This window comes from Perognathus longimembris, chromosome 11 (genome assembly GCF_023159225.1).
Source record: "Perognathus longimembris pacificus isolate PPM17 chromosome 11, ASM2315922v1, whole genome shotgun sequence".
Classification (NCBI taxonomy): Eukaryota; Metazoa; Chordata; class Mammalia; order Rodentia; family Heteromyidae; genus Perognathus; species Perognathus longimembris.
Genome location: NC_063171.1, coordinates 12,300,648 through 12,322,169, shown reverse-complemented (window position 1 = coordinate 12,322,169; position 21,522 = coordinate 12,300,648).

The following is a 21,522-nucleotide window of genomic DNA, read 5'->3' as shown; positions in this document are numbered from 1 at the left end:
AGAAAGAATCAACAAAATGAAGAGTTGGTTCTTTGAAAAAATTAACAAGGTATACACACCCCTAGCAAATCTGACCAAAAAACAAAGGCAGCACACCCAAATAAACAAGATCAGAGATGAAACAGTTAATATCACCACAGAAACAACCAAAATTCAGAACACAATAAGAGACTAATTTGCAAACCTTTATGCCAACAAATTTGAGGACCTGGAAGAAATGGATGAATTCCTAGCAAAACTTGATATACCCAAATTTAACCATAAAGATCTAAACTCCAAAACAGACCCATACCCAGCATTGAAATAGAAATGGCAATAAGAGAGATCCCATCCAAGAAAAGCTCAGGTCCACATGGATCACAGCAGAATTCTACAAGACTACCAAAACAGAACTCACACAGGTATTTCTCATACTCTTCAATGAAATTGAAAGTGAAAGTTCTCTACCAAACACAATCTAGGATGCCAGTATAACTCTTATCCCAGAACCAGACAGGGACTTATTAAGGAAAGAGAACTAAAAACTGATTTCCATGATGAACATCAATACAAAAATTCTCAACAAAATTCTGGACAATCGACTTCAACAGGTCATGAAAAAAAAATCATACACTATGGCCAAACTGGATTCATTCCCAGTATGCAGAGCTAGCCAATATATGCAAGTAAATCAATGTAATCCATCACATCAACTGGAGCAAGGTTAAGAATCACATGATTATGTCTCTAGATGCAGAAAAAGCATTTGATGAAATCCAGCACCCATTTATGATAAAAGCTATGGAGAAACTAGGATTCCAGGGAAAATTCCTGAATATAATTAGGGCTGTCTACCACAAACCCACACCAAACATTATTCTTAATGGGGAAATGTTAAAGCCATTTCCTCTAAAATGAGGAGCAAGACAAGCTTGTCCGCTATCCTCTCTCCTCTTCAACACAGTACTAGAATTCCTAGCCAGAGCAATTAGGCAAGAAGAAAACATAAAGGGGATCCAATAGGAAAAGATGAAGTTAAACTTTCTCTCTTCGCAGATGACATGAGCCTATATCTAAAGAACTCCATAGACTGTACTCCCAAGTTACTTGAGCTGATCCAAAACTTCAGCAAAGTAGAAGGATATAAAACAAACCCTCAAAAATCAAAGGCTTTTCTATATGCCAACAAACCAGAGACCAAGGCTGAAATCAGGAAAGCAACTCCTTTTGCAATAGCTTCAAAAGACTTAAAATACCTAGGAATAACCTGAACCAAAGAAGTGAAAGACCTCTATGATGAGGATTTTGAAAACCTGAAAACAAAATTAAGGCAGAACTACAGAAATGAAAACCCTCCCATCCTCCTAGATTGGGAAGATTAATATTGTGAAATGGCAATATTGCCAAAGGCTTTCTACAAATTCAATACTATACCCATTAATATCCCAACACCATTTTTAATGAAATAGAGGAAGCAATCCAGAAATTCATACGGATCAATAAAAGACCCCAAATAGCAAAAAAAAAAAAAAATCCTAAGTAGAAAGAACAGTACTGGAGCAATCACAATACCAAACTTCAAGCTGTATTGCAAAGATATAGTAATAAAAAAACAGCTTTGTCTTGGCACAAGAACAGGCCTGAGGAACAATGGAAGAGAATTGAATATCCGGAAATGGGCCTGCAGAAATATTCCTACTTAATCGTTGATAAAGGAGCTAAAAAGTATAGGATGGAAGAAAGATAGCGTCTTTAACAAATGGTTCTGGTAAAACTTGTTCAACACCTGCAACAAATTAAAACTAGATCCTTATATATCACCCTGCACCCAAATCAACTCCAAATGGATCAAAGACCTCTAAACTAAAACAAGTACCCTGAAAACACTTCAAGAAGGAGTAGGAAAAATATTTGGGCTCCTTGGCACAGGATAAACTTCCTTAACAAAGACCGAGAAATGCAACAAATCAAAGAAAGGTTGGACAAATGGGACTGCATCAAACTGCAGAGCTTCTTCTGGGCAAAGGATATATCATCCAAGAAAAACAGAAAGCCCAGAGATTGGGAGAAGATCTTTACCTGCCATACAATGGACAAAGGCCTCATATCTAAAATATATGCAGAACTAAAATAAAAAGTCCTCCAAAACAAAACCTCAAGGACTCGACAGCCCCCTCAACAAATGGGCTAAACATTTAAAAAGAAACTTCTCTGATGAGGAAATGAGAATGGCTAAGAGACAGATGAAGAAGTGCTCTACATCACTGGCCATAAAAGAAATGCAAATCAAAACAACATTCAGATTCCACCTCACCCCAGTAAGAATGTCCATTATCAGGAAAACTATCAGTAACAAATGCTGGAGGGGATGTGGCCAAAGGGAACACTACTACATTGTTGGTGGGAATGTAAACTTGTTCAACCCCTCTGGAAAGCAGTATGGAGATTTCTCAGAAGGCAAAATATAGAGGTCCCTTATGACCCCGCAGCCCACTTTTGGGCATCTACCCAAAAGATTACAAACAAACCACATTAAAACCAGCAGTACAACAATGTTCATCGCAGCACAATTTGTCATTGCTAAAATATGGAACCAGCCCAAATGCCCCTCAGTATGTGAATGGATCAGGAAAATGTGGTACATATACACAATGTAATTTTATGCCTCTGTCAGAAAGAATGACATGGCCCAATAAATAAGGAAATTGAAGGACTTAGGTAAAAAAAAATGTACTAAGTGAAGTGAGCCAGATCCAAAGAAACATGGATTCTATGGTCTCCCACAAGGGAATAATTAGTACAGGTTTAGGCTAATCACAGGAGAGGATCACAAGAGCCCAATAACTATGCTCTTATGAACACATAAGATGATGTTAAGTGAAATGATCTCCATGTTGTAGAAACGAGTGTTATATCACTGTTGTAATTACTTTCAACATGCCATGTGAAACTGTAAGTTTTTTTTTTTTGTTGATGATTCTCTTGTATCCCCTTCCTGTGGTTGTACACGCACTATCACTGTATGTCATCTGAGTACCCTGCATACTGTATGTGCTGGTTAATTAGAACTAGGGAAGAAGAGGGGAATATCAAAATCAAAAGATAAAGCATAAAAGACAACTCCAAAATCAATACTTGCAAAAACATTTGGTGTTAACCAATTGAACAACTCATGGGGGGAGAGTAAAGAGGGAGGGGGGAGGGGAGAAATGAGGTAGGAGGTAGCAAATTGTACAAGAAATGTACCCACTGCCGTGCGTATGAAACTGTAACCCTTCTGTACAGGTCTTTGACAATAAATAAATAATTATTCAAAAATTGTAGAAGCTTTATTACTTATGATCTATCTAGGCACTGACATATTTATGGAGGTTGGTAAATGAACAAAAATCTACCAGAATAGCAATTTACAGGAACACAGATGTTCAAGGGAATCAAAACAAAACTTCAAAGCAAATTCTCCTTCCTGAGTGCATCCGTAAATAAATTTTTCTTTGCCAGATGACATTATGAGAGTGCACATTCATTTTCATACTTGAAACTGCTATGGGAAAAGGCATGAATTCCAATAGAAGGCAGAATAGATGTCAGGTAATATTTCCATTTTAAATTTATTGAGTGCCTCTCCACTTTTGTGATGCAAAAATCCATACATTTAAGTCACTGTTACCTGCTCTGTTGTACACTCAGAAGTGGTGGAGTGTAAATTTATGGAGCTTTTACAGTATATCAGAGACAAATGTTCACATCATCTTAGCATCATTTTCACAAAATCATGTACCTGTCACAGAAAGTAATTTGACAAAGAAAATTTGTGTAATACTGGACAACCTTGATAGTGATCTGTCTGATTTAGCTTGTGTCACTTCATGAGCTTGAAAACAGTATTCTAGATAGATTTTTTTCATAGCAGTGAGTCTCCATACAAAAGATAGTTGCTTTCCTATGATTATATAATTTTAATTTATATTACCCAGATATTAAGCTTATATTTGAAGTGGTTGTGCACTTACTGTTTTCTAATAAAATAGTTGTTTGGTTCCTTTATACTATTTTCTTATCTTTCATTAGTTGTACAATGGAGTTGCCATTTAACAAAGCAGGTGATAAATATAATGTATCTGTTTTTCTCAACCATGTTTAGTCAAAAAAAGTGATCTAGTTTTATACTGGACATTAATTAGTCACCAAAAACAAAAGCCAGACAGTGAATTTGTTAAGCAGCTTACCAAGAAGAATACATAGAATATTTTATTATGTAGATTAATGTAATATTAATATTGCTGAAAGTACTTATATAAAAGCCTGTTAATGATTTTCAATTTGCTGTTACAAGTAGTTAGCCATATATTAAGAAATTGGATTGTTGACCTAGTTTTGAACATCTTTAAGATAAGCAACACATATCATAACGACAAAATTTTCTTCATTATTTCCTCTGTTCATGACCCTCAAATTTCACTACATTAAGCTCATGATTTATTTTAGTATAAAAACCTATTTGGTTCTAAGATTTTTTTTTTTCAAGAAATTGAAAAACTAGATAGAAGCAAATGAAGAGACTGTCTGAACTCATATAAAAATATCTCCTGTTGCATTCCCAAAGACTTGCAGATTTGGAATATATATATGACCTCATACTTGCATACTTGTTTTCTTTTAACATCTCATCTTTGCTATATGATCTTGGTTCATTCCTCATTTTCATTTTATTAGCTAATGAGTTGTTAACTATATAAAAATATTCCAGGCACAGAATTAGGAGATAAATATATTTCATGTTTCTATACGTATTGGCTTCAAACAAACCCCAAAGCAAACAACTACCCAAAAAGTAACTCTCTGTTGTATAAAAATATGAAAATAAATAAGTATCATAAAATACTACAGAAACTTTCACAAGATACATCACACTTGTCTAATTGTTTTACTGTAACCAAATGTCTGAGACAATGAACTTACAAAGAGGAAAGTATAATTTCCGTTCACATTTCGGGATGTTTTAGATCTTCCTTCCCTCTCCCAAAGCTTTTGCATATATGGAATGGCACCACATCAACATGGTGGAACATGTCAGAGAAACTCATTCACCTTATGGTCAGGAAGTGAAGAGAAAACAGATGATGAGGGGTTTGAGATCCCAGTCTACCCTTCAAGGACACACACCCTGCAAACACAAAATCCACATTAGGACCCACCTCTTACATTGTCCTTCCCCTCCCTTGTGGCCATGCTGGACTGTTGGGGATTATTATGGCCTGGGGAAGGCTGCCCTTCCACCAGCCTTGGGACAATGGAAGTCCCTCCCACCTTCTGGCCTCCACCCCTTGGGAGGTGAACACGTGCGTGCCACCATGATGGGGTTGTCCCGCCCACAAAGGGAAGTTTCGTGATGTCACTTGATGAACGTGACCCCTAGCCTATGACTGGCCCTTTGGCCAGCCCCCTTTCTTTCCCGCCATTACTTCTATATAAGTGCCCTTCCATATTAAAGTCTTTGAGACGCTTCCCACCACCGCAGCATGTCCCTGATGCCTTCCTTTTCACCTCCGCCCTTGGTAACATGTGGGGGGACTGGGGGGAGGGGAGGTTTCAGCAACCCTTCCTCAACTTAGTGCAGGTCCATGTGAGCACGCCTTTGGCCTTCCGCTGGCGGAGGGCCAGGCTGAGTGCTCTTTCACAGAGTTTGTGGTTACCATTCTCCCCGTGGGGGGAGAAAGAGGTTGTCCAAACCCCAACACTGGACAACGTATTTTTTAATGACTTTTTACTTTTTAGTGCAGATTATGTTTTATGGATACTGTGAATAGAAAGTGTCCACAATTCCCACACAATTTTTCACATATTTTTAATGTAATGTTCTTTGTAACCACTTAAAAGTGCAACCATGGTCCCACTGCTAGTTCAGATATGAAAGAGATATACACATTGAGAATATGTATTCTCTAAGTAATGTGCATTATAAAGAAGAAATCAGAACAAATTAAGGGATTCTCCATTTTACATAACAAAAAGTGATTTGTATATCTAGTTATTTGCTTGCTGAGAAAAGTTGGAAAGGGAAATTTAGTAAGTCTGTTGCACAAGAGTCATAGAAGTAAGTAATTACTTCTACTTGTTTGGTTAAACAAGTCACCAGTCCTCCAAGATCAATTTCTTTAGACTTGGTTCTCATCATTCTCTGACAATTAGGCAAGTATGTACCTAATTTCCTTTATGATTCCAATGCTTTTTCTCAATAATTCGTGCTTAGTGTTACTAAAATATTTTTAATACACAGTAGCTCAACAGCTATGTACACATGATCATATAAGATGAGAATAAGCAAAAACAACTCCAAGGGAAGGACAAGGGATTATCCTACTATTGACATTATCGTTAAAGCTCTAGGTGAATTTCTGGTGCTGTACCCTATGTGGTTACTGTATATGATTTTGGTACACTGGATATTGTATATATGCCTACTGATCTAGGGAAAGGAAAGAAAATGAGGGTGTAAGATATCACAAGGAATGTATTCACTGCTTTATTATGTAACTGTACCCCCTTTGCACAACACTTTGTCAATAAAATTTAATTTAAAAAATATTTTAAATACATATAAACTTGTTAATAATGATTCAGTGTTATTATAAGCCAAGTAGTTTGATTAACAAGTTTCTAATGTAACAACTTTATTTATTCAAGCAAATTACATGTTATTTTTATATTTTGCCATTCCTGGGGCTGAAATCAGGCCCTAGGTACTGTCCCTGAGCTTCTTTTTCTCAAGACTACCATTCTACCACTTGAGCCACAGAGCCACCTCTGGCCTTTCATCTTTAAATGGTACTGAGGAATCAAACTCAGGGCTTCATGCATGCTAGTCAAGTACTATAACATTAAGTCACATTTCCAGCATATCAATTTTTATTTATGTCTATGAATAAGTGTAATATTAGTAACCTTGCATTATTTAGGAAATTTAAGCTTATACTTAATGAAAAAATATAATTATCATATAATTTGCAAAGTGGTTTGATAAAAACTTATGAGCAGAAAACAATGTTATAGTGTCTATTTAATATATACACATACATATAACTCAGATTTTATTATATGTACTATAGTAATTAATAATATTTTGTTATTTTATCTAGTTATTGCTTGCCTGGTAATATTATTGAATAAAATATAACACCTAGTAAATGTGACAAGAATTGTATAAGTGTCTTCTATGTTCATTAAACATGTTAACAGGAGAAATAATTTAAAATGTTTTTGTCATATCATTAGAAATTTTTAGCGTGTTTCAACATGTTTGCACTTAATATTTTTGTTTGTTTGTTGGGTGGTCATGGAGCTTGAAGTCAGCCTTAAGCTCTTTAGCTCAAGGCTAGCACTCTACCTCTTGTGCCACTGTGCCACTTCCGATTTTCTCAGTCGTTTATTGGAGATAAAGTCACACAGACTTTCCTACCTGGGATGGCTCTGAACCAAGATTCTCAGATCTCAGCCCTCTGAGTAGCTATTATTACAGGCATCAGCCACAGCACCCAGCTGTACTTAAATATTTTTAAAATAATATGTATTGTCATCTTTCAGTTACAACAAATAATACTACTTCAGCATTTACTGCTGTGTCTCTCAATGGTCTGTAGTAAACATATTCACTAATGATTATTTTGAAAAGTGACCAAAAGTGCTAAATTATTTTGAAATTTTTGAAGGTAGTTCAGAAACCAAAGAAATTAAGTAAGCTTGAGGAATTAACTATTTTCATTCTGAGTGGAATTTTAAGTTTGACCTACTTCAACTGTTATTTTAAAAGCAAGATTAAAATGTAAAATGTAAATGGTTAATCATCGTATTCTGTGATATGGTTAAATATTATATTCACAGATTAATAGAAGAATAATGGCAGATTTTTAATTTGAAACACCCAATTGGCAACAATTTGTAGTTAAGCTAATCGTCAAGTTTAAGAGGAAAACTTTGAGAAAAAAAATGTGCCTTAAACCTCATTTTGTAATAGTTTTCCATGAAGGAAAATTTATTTGTGAGCAACATAATATCATATGCCAATATTCTTCTATTATTTGATCTTCAATATTAAAAATTCATCCTTCTCTAATTACTTCCAATCTAGCAATTGCATGCTATTCACCTAATACCAGATGACAATTGTGACCTATGGGAAGTTGAAAAATTGTGAAATGAGTAGTCTGGAGTATCTATTAATTGTTCTACAACCCAATGATGAGCAAGCTCAGAATAAAGGCATATCATGTTTCTACAATGCCTGATAACCCTCCTCATCATTTGAAAATTCAAAAACATACTTTTCTCTTAAGACTTAAGAACTTATATGCTTTTTCTATGTCAACCCAGATTGTGAACTGTATGAAACATGGTAGTATGTTAACAATAAAAACATGGACTCTATGGTCTCTCTCATAGGGAATAATTAGCACAGGTTTAGGCTAGTCACAGGAGAGGATCACAAGAGCCTAATAGCTATGCCCTTATGAACACATAAGATGATGCTAAGTGAAATGAACTCCATATTATGGAAACGAGTGTTGTATCAGTGTTGTAATCACTTTCAACATGCCATGTGAAACTGTAGCTTCTATTGTTGATGATCCTCTTCTATCCCCTTCCTGTGGTTGTACCCGAACTATCATTGTATCTCATCTGAGTACACTGGCTACTGTATATGCTGCTATTAGAACGAGAGAAGTGAAAGGGAATATCAAACTCAAGAGACAAAGGATAAAAAGACAAATGACTCCAAAAGCAATACTTGCAAAACCATTTGGTGTAAACCAACTGAACAACTGGGGGGGGGGGTTCACTGAGGGAAAGGGGGAGGGGGGAATGAGGGAGGAGGTAAAAACAGTACAAGAAATGTACCCAAGGCCTACCATATGAAACTGTAACTTCTGTACGTCACTTTGACAATAAATACGAATAAAATACTTCAAAAATCAAATTAGAAAAAGCCAAAATGGTACATGTCAAGCATAATTTATGATAAAATAAATTTAAAAATGAGAGTTTTAAGGGAATAGTTTTTTGAATCTGATCTTTTTTTTTCAGGCTGATCTCTATGTGATTTTGATTATTATTGTTTTATACAAGAAAGCTGGAAATTGTAAAAGACCACAAGATTAACTTTCAACACCAAACTTACTGTGAAATTTTATCTTCATTATACAAATGTGCTACTCAGACATGATTCAGTTGGACTATTTATTCTTTCATTTATATTATTGGTCCAAGAGATACAGGTATTTATGAGAAGGGATAAAGAAGGGAGAAAAAACACCTTAGAATTTGCTATACTGTGTAAAGAAAATTCTATATGCCTCACTCTGTTTATTCTACCAAGTATGTGATTAACTGATGTTTAAGACATAACTTTTATAGAGGCAAAGATTTTCTAGTTAATTATGTAGTCAATTGGTAGTCAAACTGGACTTCACAAACATATGTTTAGTGCCAGTCATGGCTGAACTGGACTCACGGCCTGATGTCTTGTGCTTTGGTATCCAAGGCTAGAGTTCTACCACTTGACCCACAGCTACACTTCCAGCTAATTGGTTGTGAATTAGACCTAAGAGTTTCACAGACTTTCTGTCAGGGTTGGCTTCCAGGCACATGCCTTAGATCTCAGCATCCTGAATAGTTAGGATTACAGGCTTGAGTACCTAGCACCAGGCTAACAATTTGTAGATAGAAGGATGAATGGATGGATGGATGGATGGATGGATAGAGAATTTTGCTACATATACATGGGTATATACATATATATATATATATATATGTGTGTACACACATATAAATATATACATGCATACATACATACATATGTATATTCTCTCTCTCACACACAATCATTCTACCCTGGACACTAAGAACAGCTTACCTGAGTTATGCTTCCTGATTTATAAAACTGAAAACAAATTATTCCCTGGAGTTCTAGTTTTTTTCTGAGGCTAAATCTTTTCTAGCCAGCAATTCCTTATATTTCACGTGAATTTTTACCATCCCAAGATATTGGCTCATGCAATTAAAATATATTGGTGGCTATAATTTATAGAATCTATTTTTGGTGCTGAGAACACAACCAAGTGCAGTATTTTCAGGTTGAAAGTCCAAGATAGGACTTTTCTCAAGATATACTCAAATCCAAATAAATGATTTTCTTTCCAGCTAAATGAGATTTCTTTTCCAATTCAAACATATTCTAAAAAATTGGTTCTATACACAAGCCTAGTCCGTCATGTGTTTTTCACAACTCAAACTGATGTGTACAGCCTTCGTTATTGAGTACGTGTGAACTTTTATTCTTTGAGAAATAAATTGTGAGTTCCAGATATTGATAGTATAAGCTTTATCTTTTATTAAACTTTCTAGGAAATATCATCTTTTATATTTGTTGATGGAATGTAATTTGAAAACACTATGATAACTATAGCAGTGGTCCTCACTAGACTCTGTGGAAAGTGAACTGTACATCTTGTGTGTGGGAATGGCAGGATAAACTAGGAGATAGCAAGGGCAGAGGAGGCATGGTTCAAAAAGAATTGTACTCATTACCTGATCCATGCAACTGTAAACCTTCTGTATAACAAATACCATAACAATAAAATAAAATTTAAAACACAGAAATATGGTAGAAACAATCCTGAAATCTACCATGCAAATAAATCCAGTAATGTATGCTTTCAGAATTTTTGTTATTTAAAGTAATCTCTTTATCTTGATGGTATGTTTGGTGTCACAGTATAAAATGATATTCACACAATTCAGACAAGAAGTATAAAAAGTAAACACCATGACAAATTACATTACAATGCCTTAACAGTTTTCACTGGTAGTGTATGTTGGTGTATTTACAAAAATGAGAGCATGTCTGCATATGGTCCATTAATGTAACATGTATTATGAGTATTTTTCTAAATAATTATATGCTGAGTATCATAATTAAGCCAACAGCTGTTCGATAAACTTCTAAAATAATTCTGTTTTCATATACAGAGTACAGTTTAATATATCATCAAATTTTAGCCTAAATATAGTGTTAATCTAAACTTGAGGTGTAAGTGTATGTCTTTTTATATTGTATACATTGTGTTACATTTCTAACTATCATTTGGCATGCTCAGAACTAACTGCTTTTAGCGATGAGTAGTCTTTAAAAGTGTTTTCCACTTCCCATTATTTTTTTCACACACTTTATTTGGGAGATGAACTCTTTCCTTGATTTTTGCTGAGGTAAATAAGTTGCTATTATTTAATGTGTCATGTTAATTTGACAATTTTTTGTATTATACAACTTTAGCATTTATGTTTATTTGGAACTAAGTTTGAACCCATTATATCAGTGCCCTGTAATCCTAGTTACACTGCCTGCATTGGAAGAATCATTGTCAAAGGACAGCCCTGAGTCAATATGTGCAATAGAGCTATGTACATGTCACCATACTATACAGTATTTTTGTTTTTTTTTTCTCTTTGTTGCTGTTTTTGTTTACTGTATTTTTTACTTTTTTGTAAGTTTATATATTTTTGGTATGGTAAGTGGGCACACAAGTGGTGGGACAAAGATTGAACAATTTGGTGCAGTGGTACTTACTAGAAAAAATGTTGAAAATGAACTATACAACTTAGGGGTTTGGGCAAGAGAGAAAGGGAGAGGTGTGGGAGAAAGCAAGGGAAGGGGTAACATTGTTCCAAATATATGTATTATTTATCTGAGTTATATGATGGTAACCCCTCTCTACATCATCTTTACCATATAAATAAATAAATATTAAGATGTATTTTGGTACAGGAAAAGTAAAGTAGAGATATATGTGGCAACTACACAAGGGGACACTATAGGTAATATTCTTCAGAATGTGTGAGTCCTAACATAGTTCATTAATTAGACTGTTTATTTTTAGAATAGATTTAGTGTATTTGGATTGTAAGTTAGTATGTCTGTAAATATACTTTTACAGAATCATCTTATCAGGGTCTTCGAAACAGAATATTATTCACAATGTTTAATAAGCAGAAACCAGTAAAGTAGATATTGTATAGATGGCCTCTGATTAAATAGATGGCCTCAAGGAAAGCATTGGAGGACAGTGGCTATGCAATTTCTAATGTGTTCAGATTGATGGCATCACAGGTCTCTGCACAAGTCTGCGTGTCTAGCTTGTGCCCGGATGGGGAAGAAGTAGACTGTCAGGGGAACTCTATATAAATATATTTTGATTTTATCAGGCATAGCAGACAATGAGTCACTGAGTACCATCTTCTGGACTATTAGACTGTGTTTTCTCAGTTCTCTAATTTAGTGAGGAAGTAAAGCTAATGCATTACGTGTTTTTTTTAACTTTAAAATTCAATCTTCTTATTTTTCAAATGAATGCATATTTTTACTTTCATTCAAATAGTTTGTTTCATTGGGTCAAAAACTGTCATCTGATTTTTCTAGTTCATTTGGTTCGTGTTTTTATGGTGACAAGGATGAAACCTAGGACATAAACAGACTTGTCAATTGCTCTAGCCTTGAGCCACATTCTCATCTCCTGGCCAGTTTTTTGTTTTGTTTTGTTTTTAGTTATTTTGTTGTTGTTTTTTTGTTCTGGGATTTTTTTTTTTACAAATATGTTATTGTCAGGGTGATGTCAGAGGAGTTATAGTTACATAAGCAAGGCAATGAATACATTTCTTGCCAAACAGTCTTAACACCTCCTTTGATTTTTTCCCACTTTCCCTCCCTTCAAACTCTCCCGCCTCAAGTAGTAAAGTTCATTTACAGTCCTGTATCGCTTTTGCATAGGTTCACACTTATTCCTTTGTCCCCTTTTTGTTATCCGCCTTTCATTCCCCAAATCAGATAAACATATATTCAAGACACAGGATACCAAAATAAAAAACAATGACAAAAGGGAATAAAAAGGGAAACAAAATGAACAAAAGAAAAAATATAACTTCACATAGTGCATTAAAAATGAACAAAGAATAAAACAAAAAAGTCTTTTTCATATCTTTGAGTTTATTTCAATTAGTACTATTTTTTATGGTCATATGTACGTACCTATTGAGCTATCACAATCCCTTTCTGGGGCTATCATAGACATATACTAATTATTACAAATGAGGAAAATCATGTTACTTTGGGTCTGGTTTACTTCATGTAATATAATTTCGTTATATATAACGTTATATATAATTTCATTATATATTCATTATATTTCGTTATATATATATAATTTCATTATATATAATTTCCTTATAAATGGGGTGGTGTCACTCTTTCTCATGGAAGCATAGAATATTCATATACACATATATATATATATACATATATATGTATATAATCACATTTCCTTGATCTGTTCATCTACTGAGGGGCATCAGGGTTGGTTCCATATCTTAGCTATGGTAAATAATGCTGCAATGAACATAGTGGTGATGGGAGCTTTAGTGTGGCCTTGTTTGTGATCATTTGGGTAAATGCCAAGGATGGGATTGCTGTTTCATAAGGGAGTGCTGTGTTTAGTCATTTGAGGAAACTTCATACTGCTTTCCAGAGTGGTTGAACCAACTTCCTATGAAGAGTGTTTCATTTTGGCCATATCCTCACCAGAATCTATTATTTGTTTTCTTGATAATGTCCATCCTAACTGAGGTGAGGTGGAATCTCAATGTTGTTTTGATTTGCATTTCCCTTATGGACAGAGATGTTGAACATTTCTTCACTTAATTTCTCTGAATAGTTTTTTTTGAGACAAGCAACTAACCAGTTGAAGATATCCAATTATTGTATTTTAAGATGAAGTGCATATTAACATACTTTTCTGTTCACATAAATATTACTAACATTTTATATTAAAATGAGCATCTCTCTCCTAGGAAGCAAATCACTAAAGTTGGCAGGAGAAGATAATATAAAATTTAGTTTATTTTTTGTACTAATGGCAATTGAATTCAAAACCTCACACATGCTAGGGCTCAGGGCCTTTGTTTTATTTTTGTTATGAAACAGGGTCTTGCGATCTTTTGTCTGGGGCTGTATCACATCACCCAAGAAGCTAGAATTACTACTGTTTACTGTTAAATCTTGCATAATTTAGCATTTACATATCAGGAATTTGCTTAGTAGTAGTCAGATATATAAACCAAATATTTTAAAAATCAATCACTATATGAATCCTTGAACTTCTACATTGTGTGAATTAAATACCTAAAGAATGAACAGTAGAGGGGCTGGGAATATGGCCTAGTACCAAGAGTGCTTGCCTCGCGTACATGAAGCCCTGGGTTCAATTCCCCAGCACTACTTATATAGAAAATGACCAGAAGTGGTGCTGTGGCTCAAGTGGCAGAGTGCTAGCCTTGAGCAAAGAGAAGCCAGGGCCTGTGCTCAGGCCCTGAGTTCAAGGCCAAGGACTGGCAAAAAAAAAAAAAAAGAATGAACAGTGGGGCTTTTCAAACATTAATATTCATTTACTGTATGTAATAAGTACTTTGTGTCCACGTACATATTTTAGTTTGTTGCCTTAACAATAGACCAAATGAAAAAAAAAAATCAGTCATATGACTAAGCTTGCAATCCTAGCTACTTGGAAAGCACATGGAAGAATGGAAGTTTGTTCCCAAGAAAGACTGCATCTCAAATAATGGCTCAGCACAGTGGTCTAGACCTGCCTTCCTTGGCATCACAGTAAATAGAATGATGACAGGCAGGCTGGCCCAAACATTAAGCTAGATAATACCTTGAAAATATCCAATGGAAAAAAGGATTGGAGTTGTGGCTGAGGTGGTATAGTAAATGCTTAGCACATATAAGGTCCAAATTCAATCTCCAGTACTGCCAAAATTTAAAAATAAGAAAACCACCATACTATAACTGGATTACTACTAATTGTTAGGCAAATATCACATTTTGTCAAAGTGAAAATGGTGTCTAATGCTTAGAGTATGAAAAATTGTTTCACCTAACACCTAAAATGATAGAGTAAAAGTAATACTTTTCTTAAAACATAACCTTAGTTTCTTCATAATTTCCCACCATGTGCAAACCTTGATCGTCTAAACAGACTCTGGGTTCAGGTTGCACTGTTTTATTAAAACCCTTTTTTTATGTTGTTCCTTGACTGGGAAGCGAATAAAACAAATTTTTAATTGCAAATAAACTCTTGAGGCCCAAAGCCTGGATAGACAAATAAATGTTTGAAGCAATAGTTCTATATGCTGTTCCTATTGTGGATGAAATTAGCAATTTTTTTTACAATGAATCAAATTGTAGTGAAAAGGCTTAGTATCTGGGACTGCCCCTATTGCTTTAAAGTCTCCCTGAGATTAACAATTAGGTTGCATGCATCAGGCCATTAGACATCATCCACATAATGCCAATCCTCTCCAAAAATGGAAGTTGTTAAGCAGAGGGCAGCTAGGGTGACCACACAATGACAGCCAATGTCTTTTGGCTGCCATCCACTTGACACTGAGCAAATCCATTAAGGGAGTAAGTAAATGGATCATTTCTCACTTAGCTAGCCCAGATCAATAACGACCCTAGTGATTTTCTTATGTTCTATTAGGATTCATTTGTCCTCCTCTGTGGTCCATTTGGTTTTTTAGGGGCTCATATCCCCCAAAATGTTTAAGATTTTTCTTCCCAGATGCCTTCTGATTGTTTTGTGAATGGAGGTGCTTGGTAGAAGCAGGAGCAAAGATGTAACAGTTCTTCTGCTACAGGTTGCTTATATACCTGTAGAAATTTAGATTGCTGGGGAATACTTTTTATGCCCCCCTCCCATTTACCAGTCTCAAGTCCCTCTTCTGTCTTGTGTCCTTCATCAGTTCTTCTGAGAAGTCAAATTTCTGTTCCTATCCCCATCCCATGGAATGTAATATGCCAGTTTTCTATGCATGTTCTTTAACTTTTCTCTCATCAGGTTAAACATGATGTAACTAGATAGGATTTACTTCACACTTACTGTACTTCAATTTTACTTAGCCTTTTGGATAAATAAGATTTGCTCTTTGCTTCAATGTTGCAAAATTTTAATCCACAACCACTTTGATATTTTTTTATCCCATTGTCTATTTTATTTCTAGACCCTTAAATATAAGATTAGTTATTATCCTAATAATATCAGCTGTTAATTTCATTTGTCTCTAATTTATTCCTGCAAATAAAGTTGAGTATTCTATATTTCCACTTGTTTTCTGAAAAAACAAACAAACAAACAAAAAAAAAAACACAAAACACAAGGATTGAACTCTGGGACCTGGCATTTGTTCAGACTTTGTCGTTAACTATCAGTGATCCACCACTTTAGCCTCATTCTCCAATTGCTCATTGACTTTTTATAAAATAGACAGAAAGAAACATGGACTCTATGGTTCCTCTCATAGAGAATAATTAGCACAGATTGAGGCTAGTCACAGCAGAGGATCACAAGAGCCCAATATCTAAGTGATGGATTTTTTTATGTCACCACAGCTGTTAACCTTTCTAAGTAGGTCAGAGTTATTTTCTAGTTGATATCCAGGAGATAAAAAGAGAACAGAGAAAACAAACCACCATCTGAACTTAGTCTTGTAGATGCGCTTTTGATTTATGCTTCCTGTTTTCTTCTAGTATTGCATTTTTGTGCTTCTCAGCATGACCTGAATTTAAATTACTTTTTTGGCCAGGAATGATATGGTTAAAAATAATTTTAGTGCAGTGGCTGAAGATCTTTTTTACATATGAGCAACTAATAAATCCTTTCAAATTTGCAGATGACATAATCTTTGTCATTATGATCCTACACTGGTAAAGTAAGACAAAAGAAGATAGAGGCAATATATATATATATGGTTAAAATGACTTATCCTCTCATAAAATTTTAACCATAGCCAACTGCAAGTTGACTTTCATGATTTTGAAATAAAAGAATACTTTTAATATTATGACACATAATTATTTAACAATGATGTCTTAAGGACTGACCATGTGGAATCATCCACATGGTTTTTGTCATGTCATGTAGATGAGGAGAAATATATACTCACACAAAAGAGCATCCACCTTTTTGTTTTATGTTGTTAATGTGACAGATGAGCCAGGTGATACATATATTAGATCTTGCTGGAAATTTTGTTAATTTGAGGTTTTTTTTTTTAATGGTTTCTAATACTTTTATGATGGAGTGAGAAATACTTAAAGAGTGAGGAAGGATGATGAGGAAAACACCTTATTTTAGAGGAACAGTGCTGAAATATCAGTTGCCTGTATAGGAACCAAGTAATAAAGAAGAGAACAACCTACTTTAAATGTTTCATGAAAAAATAAGCACAGTTCTCTGCCAAGTAGAATTAAATTTCCCCAAAATAGGTGAGATAAGTTTTACAAATACACTGAAAAGTTGTCATTAGTAATAGTGCCTTGTTAGAAGTGTCCAAATTTCTTCCAAAAGAGTATATAAACTAATTTGATTGTGAGGAATTCTGACTTAAGATAAGAAAAAAAAAAAACTTACTCTAGTGAAAAAAAATCTGATTTCCTCTGTGTGAGGACAAGAAGGGATTGATTCCAAAAAGGCCCAGCAAAAGTTTTAGGGGATGGAAATATTCTATGAGTAGATAATAGTTGTGTCTTTGAGACTATACATTTATAGAACTTCAGACAATACACACATAAAAATATTGGGCTTCGTATTTTTGCTTATATTGTCTCAATAACTGACTTTAAAAATTTGTCCTTCAATTATGGATCTAAATTTAAAATTTTAATAAATAAATTTGTTAGTAACTACTAACACAGATATCCCCAGGCAAATTAGATTTACTGCCTTGTTTTACAGATTGAGATATTTACCAAAAGTGAGGAAGTGCAGTGTTTGAATTGAATATGGATTCATTAGCAAAATCCTCAATGATATCAATGCCGTTAGGTATTGGGTATTTCAAAAAAAAATCTTGGTTTCTTTAGATTTTTCAAAAAAATACATATAGATAACCTCTAAGGACAATATATATGAGTTTAAGAGAATATTCAAGGAATATTTCAAGAAATATTTACTTAGAAAAATATTTTTCCTAAGTAAAATGTTAATGAATTGAAAGCCAGTAAACTGTACAAAATGAATTCATGACCAATATATAAAGCTCATACTTTGCAATATAACTTATACTGGTCTTGAAAGCTTAAGTAAGACATGAAATTCAATAGTGTAAACTCAAAATGCTATCCTTCTCTAAAGTTTTATTTCCTTTCAAATATTATTGTTAGCCTTGCATATTATCCTTTATGCTTCTTCACATAATCTCTTCAAAAATTTCCATCATTCCTCTAGTGAAACTCTATCTCTCATTTCATAAATTAAGAACCTCTTCAGGTGGGACCTTCAGGTCCCACCAAGAATTTGCTCTAAGCCCTCATAGTAATTGTTGACTTTGGCTCCACATTGTAACATTGCCTGCATACAGATTTGATTTTCTTTCTCTTGATTTCCTCAAACCTCACTCCATCATTATTGATGTCTGAATCTTCAAATGGAAGTGATCAGAGTAAAGTGTAATACCTTTCTTCTTCTCAGAATGACATTAAAAAACATTTTTTTTCCTTCACCTCAGCTTCCTGAAAATTTTACTGCTCAAATTCAAAATTCCTTTTCCTCGCCAGATGTAATGAGGTATAATTTATAAACATAATTGTATAGCATTACGGCCCAAAATTTAACTCACTTTTACAATTGTTCTTGTTAGCAAATTAACTTATTCTCTTCCCATACTATTTCTTTTTAACATTATTCTTTTATTCATTTAAATACAAACATTTAAGAACACTTATATGTTGGGGTTCAGCTTTGGCCTTGAGGGGGAAGGGCAGAGGAGAGCACTCCCAAGACGCCGCCCTTCCCCCCAGCCCTGGGGGAATGTGGAAGCAGGCCACAATTCTCTGGGTCCAGAACCAGAAGAACTGGCTTTGTGACCAGCCCCCCAACTTTCTCGCCAGCCTATGTGCTCCCCATTCTCATGGGCTTTGCCCATGAGTTGGTGCTATGCAAGTGACGTTAGCTCACGAGGGGGTCTTATGACAAGCTCGCCAGCCTATCACCAGCTCTTGGTCAATCACCCCTTTTCTCATCACCCCTACTATATCAACTGTTAGCCACTCCCTTATTAAATCAGATTTGCCCTTGAAGCATCTCCAACACCCATCTGTGCCTGTCTTTCTTCGAGGGTAAGGAGGGAGGACAAGGGATCTCGTACAGCCACATGCACATGAGGTCTTTCCTGAGCCCCCCACTCCACTCTGGCCTTACCTGCGGGTTGGGTGACCAGGGGAGAGGGTGAGAAAGGGAGCGATTGGATTAGAGTAGAGCCTGAACCCCCATGCCAGGGGAGGCGACCTGAGCCCGGCATTTTGGCGGCCCAACGTGGGGCACAGAACCCACTCGAGGAAGTCCATAGCTCCCATTAGACCCTCAGGGAAATTGGAGTGGAAACTCTGGGACGCGGGGTCCTCCCATCCGGGTCTTCAAAGGCGATGGGAGAGATTCAAAGTAGGCGAAGTAATTCACTCCTTAAAATCCTGAGGTTAACCCTCTGAAACGCGGGGACGAATATCTCAGAACCCTGTGCCAGGCTTATTTGGCAGGAGCTAAATCTCAGGGTCCCGTGGCTAACTGGAGCCAACCCACTCTCATGGGAAACTTGGGACGGGCTACAGGGGGAGCTAGAGGAGACGGAATGCAGAGAAGAACTCCCACCTGTGGCCCTGCAAGCTATTAAGACCCTCAAGGCTTGCTTCTCCTTGGAGAATCCCTTGATTCAGGAGAGGGCAGTCGGAGGGAATTTTGGTCCGGAGGGGGCCCCGACGCCACGCTCCGAGAGGCCCAGGGACGAGCGCGAGCTTGATCCCCGGGACCCAAATCCAGACGCTGCTTCCGCAGTGGCCAAGAGGTGTGCATCGCTGCTGTCTCACGAGCCCCCCCCACACCAGATGCTTGGCTCCACAGTATTCAGATTCCGGGAGCCCCGCTGAGTGGCTGCTTCACAGCCGCGGCAGCAGCGGCTGCGACACTCCGCCACCGAGCGCAAATGGCCCTGTGGTTTTAAACTCGGAGCCCTTACCACTTCGTGGGAGTTGCAGGAAACTAAAGATTTCTGTGAGTTCAGGAGGGTGGTCCTTGAGAGAGGCGGGCCGAACACGCCCTGGGCGGAGCATCTGCTTTATGGCCTGACTTACCAATTCTCCACCAACAAAGGCAATAAACAGCAAGAGGCCCTCTGGGCAGTCCCAATTGTCCCAGAAATGAGGCCAAAGACAGAAATTATTATATCTGGAAAGTGGTTCCAATTCTTAATTGATACCGGAGCAGATCAGAGTATATTAAAGAAAGAACTAGTGCCTCCATGGTGGGACCTAATCCCCGGCCCCCAGACCTCGGGGGTGGGAGGCACAGCTGAGAGTGAGACAACCAGGGACTGGCTTCCTTGGGATGACATGAACGGTGGAAAGGGGGTAGTGCATCCCTTAATAATGACAAACTCACCAGATAACCTGTTGGGACGGGATACCTTCAGAAAGATTAAGGTCGCGATCATTACAGGCCAGGACCTTTCAGGCTGCCCTAGTGGCTGCTAAAAAGCACCTCCCTCTGAGGCCTCGGGGCAGGAAGCTCCTGATTCTTCTACAGGGCCTCCCCCCCAATCCTAAGGGCCACTGTTCCTACCGTCCCCACCATTCGATGGCACCCAGGCACCCCAATTTGGGTGGAACAGTGGCCTATTCCCTCAAACAAATTAGAAAAGTTAAAGGAAATAGCATCAGAACAACTGTCCCTAGGGCATATTAGACCCTCTCTGAGCCCTTGGAACAGCCCTGTATTTGCTGTAAAAAAGGCCTCAGGTAAATGGAGGATGGTACAGGACCTAAGAAAGATTAATGAGCGGATAATCCCCGCTGGCACTCCTTTACGGGGGCTGCCATGGATCCCCTCTATTCCTTGGGATCTTAATTTCATTGTAATTGACATCAAGGACTGTTTCTTTTCCATTCCTCTTGACCCCCAGGATTGTGAGAAGTTTGCTTTCTCTGTGCCCTCGGTTAACTACCAGGGACCAGACCAGAGGTACGAGTGGGTAGCCTTACCTCAGGGCATGGTTAATAGTCCTGCCTTCTGCCAACATTATGTGTCACAAGTTCTTCAACCTCTTAGGAGCTAGTCAGATATTATTTTATATGTTTATATGGGTGACATCATTATTGGAGCAACAGATGTCCAAGTGCTGAACTCTGCCTAAAACAAGGTGCAAACCCTCCTACAAGGAGTAGGACTGCATATAGCCAGTGACAAGGTTCAGAAAGTATACCCGTTTAAGATCTTGGGGGCAAAACTTAAACTAGATTCTGTGTGCCCCCTTAAGCCCCAGTTATCCTTCCAGTCATCTTATAATCTGGTGGAGATGCAAAGATTGTTATGTGAGATTAACTGGCTAAGACCCTGGTTTCACCTGCCTACAGAGGAGCTGCTTCCGCTCCATGACTCTTTGAAGGGC